Below are 18,307 nucleotides of genomic sequence, written 5' to 3' on the forward strand. Positions count from 1 at the left end.
TCTCGTCAGAAAAGAGTGTTGTGTCCAACTGTTGCCCGATCCACAAAAAGTGGCTTCGTGCCCATGCGACATGAGCCTGTTTCTAAATCCGAATTTGAAAAGCCTGGAGAGGTCTCCTGGCACGCAATCCCTGCTAATGGTGCCTATTTCGTATCGTTTGTATTGTCACCGGCACACCGTAGGTGTTGGCAACTGCCGCCGTAGATGATGTTGATGTCTCTTCTTACTGTTATTCGCAGATATCGGTCCTAAACACCTGTTGTTCTTCTCCACAGCCACTTTTGTTACGACAGTAAATTGATGCTGTTGCTAGGAACTTGTTCCAGTTTCTAGAGACACCACTCTGACTCACGGTGACATTAGCGGCGACGTCCACCTCTCACATTCCCTGCCCCATTAGAATGACTATACGCAGCCTCTGATTGTCTGATATTGTTGTTGGAACCATGCTGAAGTAAAACAATTCTTGTAATGACACGTGACGTAAGTACTACAATGTTTCTAGATGTCCCTGTTGCAGACTGCACATACTGCCCCCTCACGGTAACAACATGCACTGATTCATTAAAAACCAGGGTATTGCTATTTAACACATTTCTGGAGCAAGAAGTTAAATATCAAAGCTTCGGCACTGTGTGTGATTCTAATCTGTGGTGGTTTGACGCTTAAGTCTGTTTCCGCCTTACAGGGATTTTACGGAATGTAACATAGAATAGCAAATGTAGGTAGAAACGACCTGTGGCGGAGACCGAACAACATAATTCCAACAACTATGCTTATTGATGGTGTACATGACGTGGCAATTTGCGGCTCTTAACACGGGAAACAGGATGTTTGCCGGGCTGGCGACTGCTATTCGGCCACAGAAGGCACAGTTGCGCCGGTCCTACAGCAGACTGCTGCCCGCGTCTCTCAAAGCAGCCCACGCCATTGCCTGAGTTGGGGCCTGCCCTGGGTACGACGCGGCGGCAGGAGGTTTCATTCAATTTGCCGCGCTCTCCCCCCCCCCCCCCCCCTCGGCCCCTACAGCCACACCCTGACCCACACCAAACCAGACGGGTCACGCTCTGCCCTCGCCGCCGTGGCCGGGAGGCCGCGACCGTGTTATGACAACTGAGTTAGAATACGGGCCGCAGGCTAAACACTGTTTGTGAAATGGAGAGCGACTCTGTCAACATAAAGGCTTCGTGAGCCGCTTTGACGGGATCGCTGTCAGCCGCAGGGCGTCACCTTGTCAACCAGACACCAATAGTGAGCTGCTGCGGCATCACAATTTCATCTCATAAAATATATCTTACATATTTGTCTCGCACAAATACACTTATATTCCGTTTGCTTTCCAGTTACAATTTGAATTTGTTTGGCAAAACATTTCTAACAGCTCAGTATTTGCAAACATACACTTTCATTTCGTACACTAGGCGATTACTCCGCACTGCCCAGATACGTATTTATTCCAGTCTTCTATTATTCCGTCCCCTCCTTCCCCCTTTCTCTCTCCGTACCCGCCTTCACTCCTCACCTCCTCCTTACTCTCTCTGTTCATTTTATTCTTCGCCCCCTCACTGTCCATGTCCTCTAACCTCTGCTTTCTGTCCATTTTCTCCATCCTCCTCTTCCTGCTCATCTCTTCCTGATCCTCTTCCCTTTCTCTGTCCATTTCCTCCTCTCTTCGTTCATCACCTCCTCCCCTTTCTCACCTCTCTCTCCCTCCCCCTATCTTCTTGCATCTCTTTCTCTTTTCCTTCTCAGTCTGTCTCCACCTCTCTCCTCGATCTGCCAATATCCCTCTCCGCCTCTCACTGATGACAATGCCACTAAAGCAGAGTTATTAAACACGATTTTCCGAAATTTCTTCACCAAAGAAGACGAATAAATATTCCAGAATTACAGTCAAGAACAACTGCCAAGATAGGAAACATAGAAGTAGACATCCTTGGTGTAGCGAAGCAGCTTGATTCACTTAATAAAGGCAAGGCCCGGCCAGATTGTATACCAGTCAGGTTGCTCTCAGAGTATGCTGATACAATAGCTCCATATTTAGCAACTAAATACAACCATCGCTCACAGAAAGTTCCGTACCTAAAGACTGGAAAATTCCTCAAGTCACACTAATACCCAAAAAGGGAAATAGGAGTAATTCGCTGAATTACAGGCCCATATCAGTAACGTCGATTTGAAGTAGGCTTTGAAACATATATCGAATTCGAATATTGTGAAGTACCACGAAGAAAACGATTTATTGACACCTACTCAGCACGGATTCGGAAAATATCGTTCTTGGGAATTAACTAGCTCTTTATACTCATGAAGTAATGAGTGCTATCGGCACCGGATGTCAGATTGATTCCTTATTTTTAGATTTTCAGAAAGCTTTCGACACCGTTGCTCACAAGGGTCTTCTAACCGAACTACGTGCCTATGAAACATCGCCTCAGTTGTGCAACTGTGTTCGTGATTTCCTGTCAGAACGGTCACACAGTTTGTAGTAATAGACGGAAAGTCATCGATTAAAACAGAAGTCATATCCGGCGTACCCCAAGGAAGCGTTATAGGCCCTCTATTGTTCCTGATCTATATTAACGACGTAGGAGGCAATTTGAGTAGCCGTCCTAGATTGTTTGCAGATGATTGCTGCTATTTACCGTCTTGTAAATTCATCAGATGACCAAACAAATTGCAAAATGCTTTAGATAAGATATCTGTATCGTGCGAAACGTGACAGTTGACCCTGAATAAATAAAAGTGTGATGCTATTCACATGAGTACAAAAGAAATCCGCTAAATTTCGGTTACGCCGTAAGTCACACAAATCTGAAGGCTGTAAATTCAACTATATACTTAGGAATTAAAATTACAAATAACCTAAATTGAACGATCACATAGATGCTCTTGTGGGTAGATCGAACCAAAGACTGCGATTCATTGGCAGAACATGTAGAAGGTGTAACAGGTCTACTAAAGAGACTGCTTACACCACGCTTGTCCGCCCTATTCGGAGTATCGCTGTGCAGTGTGGGATCCGCATCAGGTGGGACTGACGGATAACATCGTAAAAGTACAAAGAAGGACAGCTCGTTTTGTACCATAGCGAAATAGGGGAGATAGTGCCACAGATATGATACGTGAATTAGAGTGGCTATCATTAAATCAAAGGCGTTTCTCGTTGCGATACGTTGTGGATACTGTGTCAGATGTCTAGCGAACAGAGTTAGTAGTGAAAAAGTAATAAATGGAAACGACATGCAAGATGTGGCAGTTTTCCAGGCTTCTCAGTTTGTATCATACAGTTGTATAGCTTTGTAGGTACACTGAGAGGCATATGAGCTTACTGTCTGTGGAAACTGTTGCGAGTAGAATTAGTAGCAACAAAGTAACAAATTTAAGCCCGTTGCCTGACTTGGCAGTTTTTCACATATCTCAGCATTTATAACATTACACCTGCTGAACTAGAGTGATATAACTTGGCTAGTATGTTTAGTAAATTCAGTTGTAAATGTGTAAGACGTCTGAGAAATGTGTCAAGACTACAATTATTACCAAAGAATTAATTAATTAAAATGTAATGTTTTATTCAACTGTTTTACTGCATGAACAGCATAAACATTTTTGCTTTCATTATTTTTGGGCGTTTCAGCGACAAAAAATTTCGTTGTGGTTTGAAATTACGTGCAAAGTTAGTTCAAAATCACTAGGAGCCCTCATCATGTAATACTGTATACTATTAGCGTGTCGTGGGCTACACTATTTTTTCGCCCCGACCCCCTTTTGAAATGTAGGAAGTCCTTACGCCTACAGCGATAATTTCAAGAGAGTAAGTGATGTTGTTGTGGTCTTCAGTCTAGAGATTGGTTTGATGCAGCCCTCCAGGCTACTCTATACTGCGCTAGCTTTTTCATCTCCAAGTACTACTTCAGCCTTCATCCTTTTGAATCTGCTTGGTGTATTCATCTCTTGGTCTCCCTCTACGATTTTTACCCTCCACTCTGCCCTCAAACACTAAATTGGTGATCCATTAATGCCTCAGAACATCTCCTAGCAACCGATCCCTTCTTCTAGTCAAGTTGTGCCATTAATCCCTCTTTTTCCCAATTCTGTTCAGTACCGCCTCATTAGTCGGTGATCTACCCATCTAACCTTCAGCATTCTTCTGTAGCACCACGTTTCGAAAGCTTCTATTCTCTTCTTGTCTAAACTATTTATCGTCCACGTATCACTTCCATACATGGCTATACTCCATATAAATACTTTCAGAAAAGACTTTCTGACACTTAAATCTATACTCGATGTTAACAAATTTCTCTTCTTCAGAAACGCTTTCCTTGCCGTTGCCAGTATACATTTTATATCCTCTCTACTTCGACCATCGTCACTTATGTATCTCCCCAAACAGAAAAACTCATTTACTACTTTAAATGTCTCATTTCCTAATCTAATTCCCTCAGCATCGAATCTCTTTAAAATCGGCCCGATGGTTTAGGGGAAGAGGTGAACACTCTTCGTCCATATATATGCAAGTCCATATTGTTATAATAGGATCTACCATCAATTTATTGCTGTTTCCTTCTGATACAAATTTGGGGCTTTATGGGAGTGATAACGTAACTAATGCTCCCTTTCTGTGAGTTGACGTTCAGTAGCAGAGCCTAATTATGTTGGTGTAGTGCTTATTTTTTTTTTAATTTTCCCGCTTAAGACCTTTCGGTTTCATGGTCCTGCATCAGACGTCGGCATAAATGGAGCGTTGCAAGATGGAAACATACCTAGAGGTGTATATAAAACAGATGGGTCATTCAGATACTTACTGCTAAACAAATTACGTCAACTAAAATCCACCGACGATTACTAAAAATGTATGAAGAGGGTAAAGTAGAGACGAATAATGCGAGACGATTTGTACTGTGTATCTGCATTGGTGAAAACGATGTGCAAGGTAAGCATCGCCCTGAGCGAACATGCTTAGCGATTCGATTAACTCGTGATGATTGGTGCAACGCGGCCAGTAAATTTCCAACAAAGCTGAGGGTCGGCTGTAACGTCTTAGATCCGATGTAAAACAATCTTGGTTTTCAGAAAGTGAGGGCGAGATGATTCCTGCGGATGCTTATATAAAACGCAAACAAGACTCTAAATAAACCACCGAACAGAAATTTGTAGGCATCCTGGGTCAATATGAGACTGGACAATTTTATGAACACCATTATCACAAAAAGTAACCACTATGAGCTGGAATCCACAACACAGTCGATGGATTAGTGACATTGTGTTCTTCAACAATGAGGAAGTTCGGGACACAGTCGTCTATGTTATGTGCAGATTTCTGTGGTAGATGCGACATGGTTCGTTTGATTGTTTTGGAGCCTGAAGCTACTTTCTGTTGAGCATCTTAAGAGACGACATTTGACCAAGCTGAAACACCGTATTTCCAGACTAACACTGGTAAAGAAGATACAGGACACAGGCAGACTAACTCAAGTGACTAATCTCAAAACTCAAGTGAGTTAAATTGCCTGTTTCCGTCAGCGGGATAACTTCAGATGGTTCCCATCTCACGCAGGTTGGCTGGCGTACTATACTGCTTATCGTTATTGTCTCAGAAAGTGTAAGAACATCATACACATGGAATTCTGCGCCGTTTTCTTGCATTATGTAAGAGTTCAAATGGCTCTGAGCACTATGGGACTTAACATCTGTGGTCATCAGTCCCCTGGAACTCAGAACTACTTAAACCTAACTAATCTAAGGACTTCACAGACACCCATGCCCGAGGCAGGATTCGAACCTGCGACCGTAGCGGTCACGCGGTTCCAAACTTAAGCGCCTAGAACCGCACGGCCACACCGGCCGGCTACGTAAGAGTGTTCAGCACTCTATATAATATATAGCATGTTGCAGTTTCTGTGACTATAGATCTGCAGATGAGCATTGAACTGTCTGAAACTGGTTACATATGTAAGAAAAGTTGCGATCTAGGCATTAAAGTGATCTAAAAGGATACTAGACACTCAAATACTAAAAATAAGGTCATGTATCGATAAAATTTTAATCACTTTATCTTACGGTTACGGGAATAATGGAGCATAACTTTGGTAGCGTCCTGCCAAGGTGTTCATGGCGTAATACTTTCGATTTCTGTCACTTTTGTTGTATGGCAGTGTTCACAGGAAGATCCCGAAGTTACCATTCGAAACTAGAAATTTTCTTCGTTCTTCTTGTAGGTGAGAGACTTGGTGGGCTATGGTGACCATGGTGGATGCTGTTCGCTATATGATGCTGGAATTGTGAGGGAAATGTTACAACTTATTCTACCTGGACGGCCCAGTCACCCCATGAAAGTAACCATTTGCTGTGCCGCTCCTCGGAGTTATGATAATTTTTCTGGATTTTAGTTGTCGTGATGTGTAGTAACTGGTCAGTGTATGTATTTATTCTGGAGAGGAAACGTGAGCCGACCAGTGCGGCCGAGCGGTTCTAGGCACTTTAGTCTGCAACCGTGCGACCGCTACGGTCGCAGGCTCGAATCCTGTCTCGGGCATGGATGTGTGTGTGGTGTCCTTTGGTTAGTTAGGTTTAAGTAGTTCTAAGTCCTAGGGGACTAATGACCTCAGATGTTAAGTCCCTTAGTGCCCAGAGCCATTTGAACCATTTTGAGGAAACGTGACTGATGTACACTCCTGGAAATGGAAAAAAGAACACATTGACAACGGTGTGTCAGACCCACCATACTTGCTCCGGACACTGCGAGAGGGCTGTACAAGCAATGATCACACGCACGGCACAGCAGACACACCAGGAACCGCGGTGTTGGCCGTCGAATGGCGCTAGCTGCGCAGCATTTGTGCACCGCCGCCGTCAGTGTCAGCCAGTTTGCCGTGGCATACGGAGCTCCATCGCAGTCTTTAACACTGGTAGCATGCCGCGACAGCGTGGACGTGAACCGTATGTGCAGTTGACGGACTTTGAGCGAGGGCGTATAGTGGGCATGCGGGAGGCCGGGTGGACGTACCGCCGAATTGCTCAACACGTGGGGCGTGAGGTCTCCACAGTACATCGATGTTGTCGCCAGTGGTCGGCGGAAGGTGCACGTGCCCGTCAACCTGGGACCGGACCGCAGCGACGCACGGATGCACGCCAAGACCGTAGGATCCTACGCAGTGCCGTAGGGGACCGCACCGCCACTTCCCAGCAAATTAGGGACACTGTTGCTTCTGGGGTATCGGCGAGGACCATTCGCAACCGTCTCCATGAAGCTGGGCTACGGTCCCGTACACCGTTAGGCCGTCTTCCGCTCACGCCCCAACATCGTGCAGCCCGCCTCCAGTGGTGTCGCGACAGGCGTGAATGGAGGGACGAATGGAGACGTGTCGTCTTCAGCGATGAGAGTCGCTTCTGCCTTGGTGCCAATGATGGTCGTATGCGTGTTTGGCGCCGTGCAGGTGAGCGCCACAATCAGGACTGCATACAACCGAGGCACACAGGGCCAACACCCGGCATCATGGTGTGGGGAGCGATCTCCTACACTGGCCGTACACCACTGGTGATCGTCGAGGGGACACTGAATAGTGCACGGTACATCCAAACCGTCATCGAACCCATCGTTATACCATTCCTAGACCGGCAAGGGAACTTGCTGTTCCAACAGGACAATGCACGTCCGCATGTATCCCGTGCCACCCAACGTGCTCTAGAAGGTGTAAGTCAACTACCCTGGCCAGCAAGATCTCCGGATCTGTCCCCCATTGAGCATGTTTGGGACTGGATGAAGCGTCGTCTCACGCGGTCTGCACGTCCAGCACGAACGCTGGTCCAACTGAGGCGCCAGGTGGAAATGGCATGGCAAGCCGTTCCACAGGACTACATCCAGCATCTCTACGATCGTCTCCATGGGAGAATAACAGCCTGCATTGCTGCGAAAGGTGGATATACACTGTACTAGTGCCGACATTGTGCATGCTCTGTTGCCTGTGTCTATGTGCCTGTGGTTCTGTCAGTGTGATCATGTGATGTATCTGACCCCAGGAATGTGTCAATAAAGTTTCCCCTTCCTGGGACAATGAATTCACGGTGTTCTTATTTCAATTTCCAGGAGTGTATTTCTGATGAAATTATGTTGAAAGTGTCATATACTGAGTCCGCAATCCTAGCTTAGTTATTGAAGGTTGTTTTGTTGCTGTTAGAGTGTACACAGCTCTTGTGTAAAGGCGCCATTGCGAGGAAAGAGTCTTTGGAAACTATGAGGCAAAAAGTAGAAGCAGCAGTCAAAAGAAGGGCTTCACGGCCATAGAACTACTTACAGCAAATGCTTATAACAAGGACCTAGGAGTGGCAAATACAGAAATAGAAGAAAAAGAAAACGAAAACAGCCGAAGACAAGAAATGCCTTAAAAAGAAGACCGAAAATGGCAAGGACAGAGAGTGAACGTACTGCGAAGAAAAATGTTCGGTGCCGAGTCAAGTTTCACAATTAAATATGTTTAATTCTTTGTAACAACAATTTTACTACATTATTCTTGAGTTTAAATCTAAGTGGCCACTTTGCCTGTTAATGTCACGTAAAACGGTCATTTTGTCAGCTTGTGACAACTGAACGGTCTCAAGTACTTAGTCTCATCCGAAGGTAATCAAACTATTCGATATTACACTTCAACCAGCTGCAGATTATAATCATTCATTTCTACACATTTTCATCTCATTAAAAAAGAGTAATACCTTTGGTTGGTCGCTTTGCCACTCTTCCCCCTACGCTGACTGTTTTTCTTCACTTAGTATAAGTGTTTTAAGTCTCACTATGCACAATCATTTATTTTAAATGAATCCGATGTATGCACACAAAACATGGTGCTCTACTTGAGCTGTCGAAAACAGTGAAAAATAGCGGAGAAATGAAACTGTTATGACACATATCCTTTCCCTCTCAACACGAAGAGATGTTGTTGTTAATATTTCCGTCCAGAAATTCCGCAAGCACCTACTTCTGTGTGGCTGGTGGTTCCCAGATTAGCGTAGCCGTTGCAGTGTTACGCGGATTCCCTGCGGAAGTCGTAAACGTGTCGGAAACCGTGGCCGATACCAAGTTCGCAGCAGTGCCTAGTTTACTGCGCATCCCAATTATGACAAGAAGTTCCACCACGTGGGTACCTCCTCCTCGCCCAGTTTACAGTGCTTCTGAGCTGCGCTGGAGGGCGATGACAACTAGCCAAAGGGTGGATAAAGTGCTACACTTTGCTCTCGAGAAGGGTTTCGAGTAGATCATAGCGAGTGTTTTGGCAACACATTTGAAAGTGATATGAAATGCAAGTACATACCTTTCAGTTCCCTTTTTTTGAGACATCAGTCCTCTGGCTGATTTGAACGTAGCCCGCCACGAATTCCTCTCCTTCGCTAACCTCTTCATCTCAGAGTAACACCTGAACCAAATGTCCCCAGTTATTTGTTGGACGTATTCAAATCTTTGTCTTCCCCTACAGGCCCCTCTAATACCTGTGCCATGGAGATCATTCCCTGATGTCTTGACACATATCCTGTCATCTTGTCTGTTTTTCTTCAGTCTTTTCTATATGTTTCTTTCGTCGACGCTTCTGCGGAGACTCTCTTGTTCCCTTATCTTAAAGATCAACCTGATTTTCTATATTTTCTGTAGCATTAGATCTGAGTTACTTCAATTCTCTTCTATTCCCGTTTTCTCACCGTCCATGATTCACTACCATATAACGCTGTGCTCCAAATGTACATTCTTAGAAATTTCTTCCTCAGTTTAAGGCCGACGTTTGACACCAATAGGATTTTGTTGGTCAGGAATGTCCTCTTCGCCTGTACTAATATGTTTTTATGTCCACCATTGTCCCTCTTGAGTAATTTTGCCTCCAGGGTAGCAGAATTCCTAAAACTGGCCTCCCACGTGATCACCAACAATCGTCATTTCTGTCCTTGTCAGTTGACTCTTATTCCACATTCCGTATTCGTGCGGCTGTTCATTCTGTCAGAAAGATCCTCTAATTCTTCTTCACTTTACCTAAGGATAGCCCCATTATCAGCGAATCGTATCACTGGTATCCTTTCGGCCTTGATTATAATATCATTCTTGAAACTTTCTTTTATTTCCGTTATTGTTTTTTCAATGTATATAATGAACAGCACGACCTAAATACTGCATCCCTGTCTTACACCCTTTTTAATCCGATCACGTCGTTCCCTCTTGGTTTAGGTACATAATGTATCTTCCGCGGATTTCCCTATAACTTATCCCAACTTTCCTCAGAATTTTGAACATTCTCCACCAATCACATTGTCGAACGCCTTCATACAGGGAGACAAAGATACAAGCGTGACTCGATTTTTCTTAAACCTCGCTTCCATTCTCAAGCGCAACGTGAAAACAGCCTCTATGGTGATTTTACCTTTCCTAAAGCCAAACTGACCGTCATCTGGCAGTTCCTCATATTTCTTTTAAATTCTTTTATATATTACTCCTGTCAGCATCTTGGATACATAAGCTGTTATGTAGACTGTGTGATAGTTCTCACGCGCATGTGCCCTTGCTATTTTCTGAATTCTGCGGAGGATATTTTTCCGATAGTCTGATGGTACGTCGCCAGTCTTATAGATTGTATCCACCATATTGAATAGTCGTTCAGCTGCCGCTTCCCACAATGACCGTAGAAGTTCCGACGGAATGTTGTCTATCGCTTCTGCCTTATTTGATATCAAGTCTAACAGAGCTGTTTTTAAATTCTGACTCTAATACTGGCAACCCTGTGTCATCACCATCGATTCCAAACTCTTCTAATACGTCTTCAGCCAAGTCCTCCCCTCATAGAGCCCTTCAGTGTACTCTTTCTATCTATCTGCTCTCCCTTATGGATCTAACAGTGATATTCCGATTCTATTCTAAATGTGAATACCCTTGCTTTTAATTTCACCGAAGGCTGTTTTTGAATTCTCTATATGTTGAACCAGTCCTCTCGACAAGCATTTCTTTTTCAATCTATTCCCATCTTCAGAATGAGATTTTCGCTCTGCTGCGGAGTGTGCGCTGATATGAAACTTCCTGACAGATTAAAACTCTGTGCCGGGCCGAGACTCTAACTCGGGATCTCTGTCTTTCGCGGACAAGTGCTCTACCAACTGAGCTACCCAAGCACGAATCACGCCCCGTCCTCACAGCTTTACTTCTGCCAGTACCTCGTCTCCTACCTTCCAAACTTTACAGAAGCTCTCCTGCGAACCTTGCAGAACTAGCACTCCTGAAAGAAAGGATATTGCGGAGACACGGCTTAGCCACAGCCTGGGGATGTTTCCAGAATGAGAATTTCACTCTGCAGCGGAGTGTGCGCTGATATGAAACTTCCTGGCAGATTAAAACTGTGTGCCGGACCGAGACTCGAAATCGGGACCTGTGCCTTTCGCGGGCAAGTGCTCTACCAACTGAGCTACTTATTTTTTCTGTTACCCAAGATTTGTTTCGGAGCTACCTTCCTTGCACCGATGTTTGTCTGTCCAACATCTCTGATATCTATTCCTCTTCAATTGATCTTCCTACTCTGGAATTTCTTGTAGCAGTATCACATCCTTAGCAAACCTCAAGAACTTCTCGTATTCATCAGTAGTTCAGCGTCCCATTTCGTTCCACACTGCTTCTTTCGGACGACTCTCTTGAACTTCAATCCACCCTTTGTCATTACTAAATTACGTTCTCATTCTATATCTGCACCTGGGTCCGGCTTACAATCCAATACCTGATTTCTGAATCTCTGTCTCAACATGATATTATCTATAGTCCAATCTACCTGTAACCTTACCGAGACCTCGAGATTTTTCCAAGCATACCTCCTTCTTGAGCTATTAATAGCTGAAACCTACTGCAGAACTCAGTCTATCTCTCGTCTCATTTCTACTGTCAAACCATATTCTCCCGTAACCTTTCCTTCTACTCCTTCTACATCTACATCTACATTATAGTCCGCAAGCCACCTAATGGTGTGTGGTGGAGGGTACTTTCGGTATTACTATCTGATCCGTCCAACCCTGTTCCACTCTACAATAGTGCGTGGGAAGAATGATTGTCGGTAAGCCTCTGTATTGGCTCTAATGTACCGCATTTTCTCCTCATGGTCAGTACGCGAGATGAATGTGGGGGGAAATAATATGTTGTCTGATTCCTCCTGAAAAGTGCTGTCCCGAAATTTCAGCAGTAAATCTCTTCGTGATGCACAACGTCTCTCTTGTAACATCTGCCAGTGGAGTTTGTTTAGCATCTCCGTAACGCTCTCTCGCCAACTAAACGTCCCGTGACGAAACGCGCCGCTCTTCGTTGGATCTTCTCTATCTCGTCTATCAGTCCTACCAAACAGGGATCCCAGATAGATGAACAATACTCAAGAATCGTTCGAACAAGAGGATGAGTTACATTTCCTTAAGATTCTTCCAATGAATCTGAGTCTTGTGTCTGCTTTTCCTACTATCTGTTTTGTATGGTCATTCCACTTTGGATAGTTACGCCTAGATATTTTATGGCAGACGCTGTCTCCAGCTGTTTGTCATCAATAGTGTATCTGTACAGTAGTGAATTTCTTTTCCTTCCTCTACAGCCGCGGTCCATTTCTGCATGATTAGCTGATTTTTCATTTCCCTTTACACCTGTATTAACCATTCAGCAACCTCATATACTTTCTCTTTCTCTTCATCAGCTGCTTTCGGCGTTGGCATACATACCTGAGGCTGTCGTTGGTTTGCTGTCGAATCTGATAAGAACAACCCTATCACTGAACTGTCCACAGTAGCTCACTCACTGACCCGAAATTCTCATCTTTTTTCCACTTCACTTCACTGAACTCCACTACATCTATATTGAGGTTTTAAATTTCTCTTTTCTGATTTTCTAGCTTTCCTGCTATGTTCATACAGCTGAAATTCCATACGCCACTCGTGGACTGTTATCCTGTTATGCCATCTTTTTCTCTTGGTCACCCCGCCCTTCGCAATTCCCTCCTGAAGATCTGAAAGGGGAATTACTCTGGTATCTTTTGCCAGTGGAGAGGCCATCATGACCATTTTTTTCAGTTACAGGCTACATGTCCTGCTGATAGACATTATGTGTATTTAATGCTGTGGTTTCCGTTTCCTTCTTCATCCTCATGCCGTTAATCATTGGTGATTCTTCTGCCTATTAGGGTCAGTTTCCTACCCCAAGGACAAGAGACTGGCTCCGTTCCTACACACTCTTTGACAAGGCCGTTGGCTTAGCAAGGATCACTTCTTACATCGGAAGTCTTTGGCCGCGATTGCTGCTGATTTTTATTCAAAATTTAAGCTCTGGGTGGGCCAGAATGCACGACCCTGTACATTTTGATTGCTAATCGAAGCGTTATTCCTATACTGCAGAGACTGACGTCAACTGTTCATTCGGCGTTCGAACACAGTGTTCTGGGATTCATGCCCGGTCGCCTTAAACATTTCTTTCGTGAAGGGGAAGGCTGGACTTCGATAGATGACTAGGTAATCATTCGCGACGTTTACAGACTACAGTTTTCTAGTGACCCGGCAATCAGTAAGGTCGGCCATTATTTCATCGCCAGGAAAAGGCATCGTGTGGACTGCGATGACGTGGTTCCAACGCGCGCGTCACTCACGTTACTGTGGCAATGGAAAGCGCGACCTGTAGTGCAGGTCTGCGACCCTCATACAGCAGTAATGAGGCCCTTGGTACCATGATCTTGCGACCACTACCAGCTACAGGCGAACACGACTTTGTAAATGCATCAACAGCGAAGAAACACAATCTCAGTATCTATAAAAATCATTTAAGCGGTATTGAAAACTGCCCTGAGCTGCGTGTATCGTAGACTGCTGAAAGGTGAAGCGCCTGACAACGCCTGTTGTCAGAACTGTGTGTTTCTTCCGTAACCCCCCCCCCCCCACCGCCTCCCCCTCACAGCACCCGTCCACCCCAAACTCAGCTCTTTCTGCTCTTGCAAGATTCTAAATTTCGTTTCGTGTGTGGAGAAAATGAGTGCTGCGTTTATTAACCTTTCAAATCGTTTATGGGAAAGCTAAGACATAATTGTAAAAACTTGCGTAACTCCTATTTGACCAGTATTCTTGACATTTGGCAGACACATTTTGAGACCAACAAAACGACATCACAACACTATTTCATATCCGAATCGACACTATAATGCTGCACACAATTTTATTTGCCATTATTGGACCCGTGAAGACAGGCACTAGTCCACAAAAAATCACTTATTACTCTAAGATTTCCGACTTGTCCAGCCAACTCAGACACGGCGAGCCGAGTGTGACTGAAGATGAAAAATAGATCTAACGTTTCCCCAGCAGAGTAAAGCTGCTGTCATAGGAATGAAATGACGAAGCGGAAAATGAACCGATAATGGCAAATACCGTTTTCGACCGTTGGACAATGGATGGAGACAATTTTTAAAGTACGTAATGCATTATGTTGTATTTGGGAAAGGATATAAAAATATCAGGTTTTACTTCGCTATGACTGATCTTTTCGTACAGCAAGGTAAGGCGAAAGCGAGCTGCATTAGAGCGCGATAAAATTTCTTGCTCCAGAAATTGTTCCTAATGATTCATCGAAATTTCCGATGTCATAACACGGTATACTATTTGGAATGAAATAATTTTTATTGAATGAAAATGTATTCACTGAATGTAGGTGATATTCGTACCATATAAAGGTAGTATGCAGAATGAGCGGGAAATAAAGAAAACTAGAACCAAACTGAACCAACTGCATTTTGCTCGAAGGAGCAAGAATTTTAAGAAAAGTTGTTCGTAAATATTTTTACCTAAACTTTTCAATTCATCTTCATAGGTGAATCATTGGTGCAACTGTCCGAAATAGATATCTCCTTGTGACACTTTTTCGTTTTTATTGCTGCCCTGGGTAAACTTACCTCTTGTATACTTCCTGCTGTACTGTCAGAATGGATGAAAATACCAGATTCGAAACAAATAGTTAAGAAGACTTCGGTGTCCGCTTATACGCTTCAATCGAGAGACGAGAGACAAGTTCTTCATTGACTTGTCTTCTACTCAGTCGTTCCTTAGACTAAGAAAGATCCGGTATAATGGTGGTGTCAGTTTCAGATATCCGCGCTGTGTGCATCTCAGCTCATTTCATACGCTTCAGGAGCCATAGACAGCTGACGAATAGCCCACAGCCACCGTTTTGCTGCCATATTCTCAACGTTACAGTGATTAATGCCACTCAAAATACAAATACGCTGCCGCGGGGTCATAAATATACGATAGTCCGCTCGGACATAAAACCTAATTTGCAATCAGAATAACATGTTAATGTCAATCAATCACGTTAATTGAAAGGAACATATGTTGTATGCAGGTTAAAATTAAAATGTAAGTATTTGCAAGTCCAAATTCATCGGCATTCTATCCCTGTTCATTAAGTACTTAATACTTTTATGTTCCTTTTCTTCTCACAAGTAATATTACCTTCACTTTCGCAGTGAACTGATACCTACAGTGAGATACCAAAAGAAACAAGAAGAACAAAATAGGAAACCAGTGATACATTCTAAATGTAAGTATTTGCAAGTCCAAATTCATCGGCATTCTATCCCTGTTCATTAAGTAATTAATACTTTTATGTTCCTTTTCTTCTTACAAGTTATATTACCTTCACTTTCGCAGTGAACTGATACCTACAGTGACATACCAAAAGAAAAAAGAAGAATAAAATAGGAAACCAGTGATACATTCTGTTAAATGTCAAAGGGACATAAGCTACGTAACAGATCGCTGTACATTATTGATAAGTATTATGAAATATTACTTCGGTCGAGTTTTTTACCAATTTTTCTTTTCACAGTGACGCCTTCAGAGCCACAAAACTATCTTTCGGGCCAGATGGAAAAAATCGGGAATCGCTATTTCCTTCCTACGTTGATCTGTTTTCAAGTCCTGAGCCAACGGTACAGTCCGTTAGTTACATGTAGTTACGTAGTTAGTTAGCAAATTTCATAGAGCGTTTAAATGATTCTTTTATGAAAATGATGTGGAACGAGTCAGTTTACAGGATGTGTATACATTATTAGTGCCATTATATTAATTAACATTTTACTTTTATTCCTACATGTGCAACTACACTTAACAACTAATTTTCTTTTACAAGCTTCCAGTTTTTAAATGGAAATTCGTCTATGGGATAGTAAAAGCTATCCAATATAAATGATTTAAGGTTAGATTTAAAACTTGCTTTGACCTGGCAGATATTTAGTGTTATTGGGAAGTTATAAAAAATTTTGTTGCTGCATATTGAAATCTTTTCTGAGACAATGGCAGGATTAATATTTAGTGATAAAAGTTTTGTCCATAGTATTGTGGCTATGGACATCACTGTTCTTTTCAATTTGAGGAGGATTATTTATGACTAATTCCATTAGGGAATGTGTGTATAGTGAAGATGGAGCTAAAATGCCTAGGTCCTTGAGGAGGTACCTACATATGACTGCAGGTTAAAATCACACATTATTCTTACTGTTCTATTTTGTGTAATGAGTACATTCTTTCTAAGTGATGAGTTACCCCAAAAATAGTCTATAAACATTACTGAGAGGAAATATGCAAAATATGTCAGCAGGGTGATTCATCTGTTGCCAAGATTAGCAACTATGCGAAGATCAAAAGTAGCTGAACTTAACTGCAAATATACGAAGAGGATAAATAGCTCAATTTAATTCTTTGAGAAGCTAGAAATACGCTTGTCCCATATCACGTTTTCATCAATAAGTACACCCAAAAATTTTCAGCACTTTACCGTCTTACCTGACTCATGTTTATGTGCTATATCAATTGTTGGTATGACTCTATTTGTTATATAGAACTGAATATAATATTTCTTCTCAAAATTTGTGGAGAGCATTTTTTCAGAAAACCACAAAGTAATTTTTTGGAAACATCATTAACAATCTCTTCAGTGGCTTTGTGGCTACTGGGGCTTGCTACAATTCTGGTTTCATTTGAAGAAGTTATCAATTCATTTTGTTGAATGTTAGGTGGAAGGTTGTTTACAAATATAAGGAATAGGAATGGACCCAAAACAAAGCCTTATGGGACCTCCTTAGTGAATTCTTCCAGGTCTGTAAAATTTTCTGCCCTTCCAACATTGTTTGAATTATTCAGCACAACATTTTACATTTTAAATGTGAAGTATGAATCAGCCCAATTGTGTGTAAAGCCATTCAGTCCATAAGACTTCGGTTTTCTGAAGAGTCTGATGTGATGTACATGATAAAACACCTGGAAAATGTAACCAACAATACCAAATGGTTATATTTTTATATATGGATTGTAATATTTGGTGAATGGGCGTAGAAACAGCATATTCAGTCGAGCAATCTTTGTGGAACGCAAACTGAAATATGCTAAGAAAGTTATTTCTACTTTTGGAAATAGGTCTCACTTAGGACGTTTCTTATGAACAGGGCTAATAATTACATATTGTAATGTCTAAAAATTTCCTTGCATCAGCGATGTATTCCATGTACCATTGAAGATATTATTTGTTAAATAGAATGACTTTTCAGAACTCTTTTTTAAATTCTATCAAAACCATATGAGTTTTTGCATTTTATAATTCTATTAATATCTGTGAAGGATGTCGGTGCTACTTATAGTTAATTAAAGATGTCTTGAATGAAATTTTTGGTATATTCTTTTTCTCTTCAACGGGACTATTTAATCATATTTTTGCTGGTACATATGGAAAGTGATTGCTAAGAGTAGTGAAGGGGGAGGAGGAGGAGGAAGATGAGGAGATAAGTGTTTAACATCTCATCAACAGACAGATAAGTAGAGATGGAGCAGCAGCTCGGATACAGGGAGGACGGGAAGAAAATCCTCAGTGCTATTTAAGAGGATCCATCCCGATATTTGCCCAAAGTGATTTACGGAGGGCACAGAAAATCTAAATCAGTATGGGCGGATGTACAGAAATGTTCAAATGTGTGTGAATTCCTAAAGGACCAACCTGCTGAGGTCATCGGTCCCTAGACTTACACACTACTTAAACTAACATATGCTAACAACAACACACACACCCTTGCCCGAAGGAGAACTAGAACCTCCGGCGGGAGGGCCGCGCCATCCGTGACATGGCGCCTCTAACCACGCTGCAGCTACGCGTGTCCAGATGCACATTTGAACCGTGCTCCTGTCGAGTGCGAGTCCAGTGTGCTAACCACCATACCGCTTCACTTGGTGCTGAAAGTACTGGAAAATTGTGAATTATCAGTCACAGTATTGTCATTTAGTTCTATTG

Source organism: Schistocerca cancellata, chromosome 1 (genome assembly GCF_023864275.1).
Source record: "Schistocerca cancellata isolate TAMUIC-IGC-003103 chromosome 1, iqSchCanc2.1, whole genome shotgun sequence".
NCBI classification, from domain to species: domain Eukaryota; kingdom Metazoa; phylum Arthropoda; class Insecta; order Orthoptera; family Acrididae; genus Schistocerca; species Schistocerca cancellata.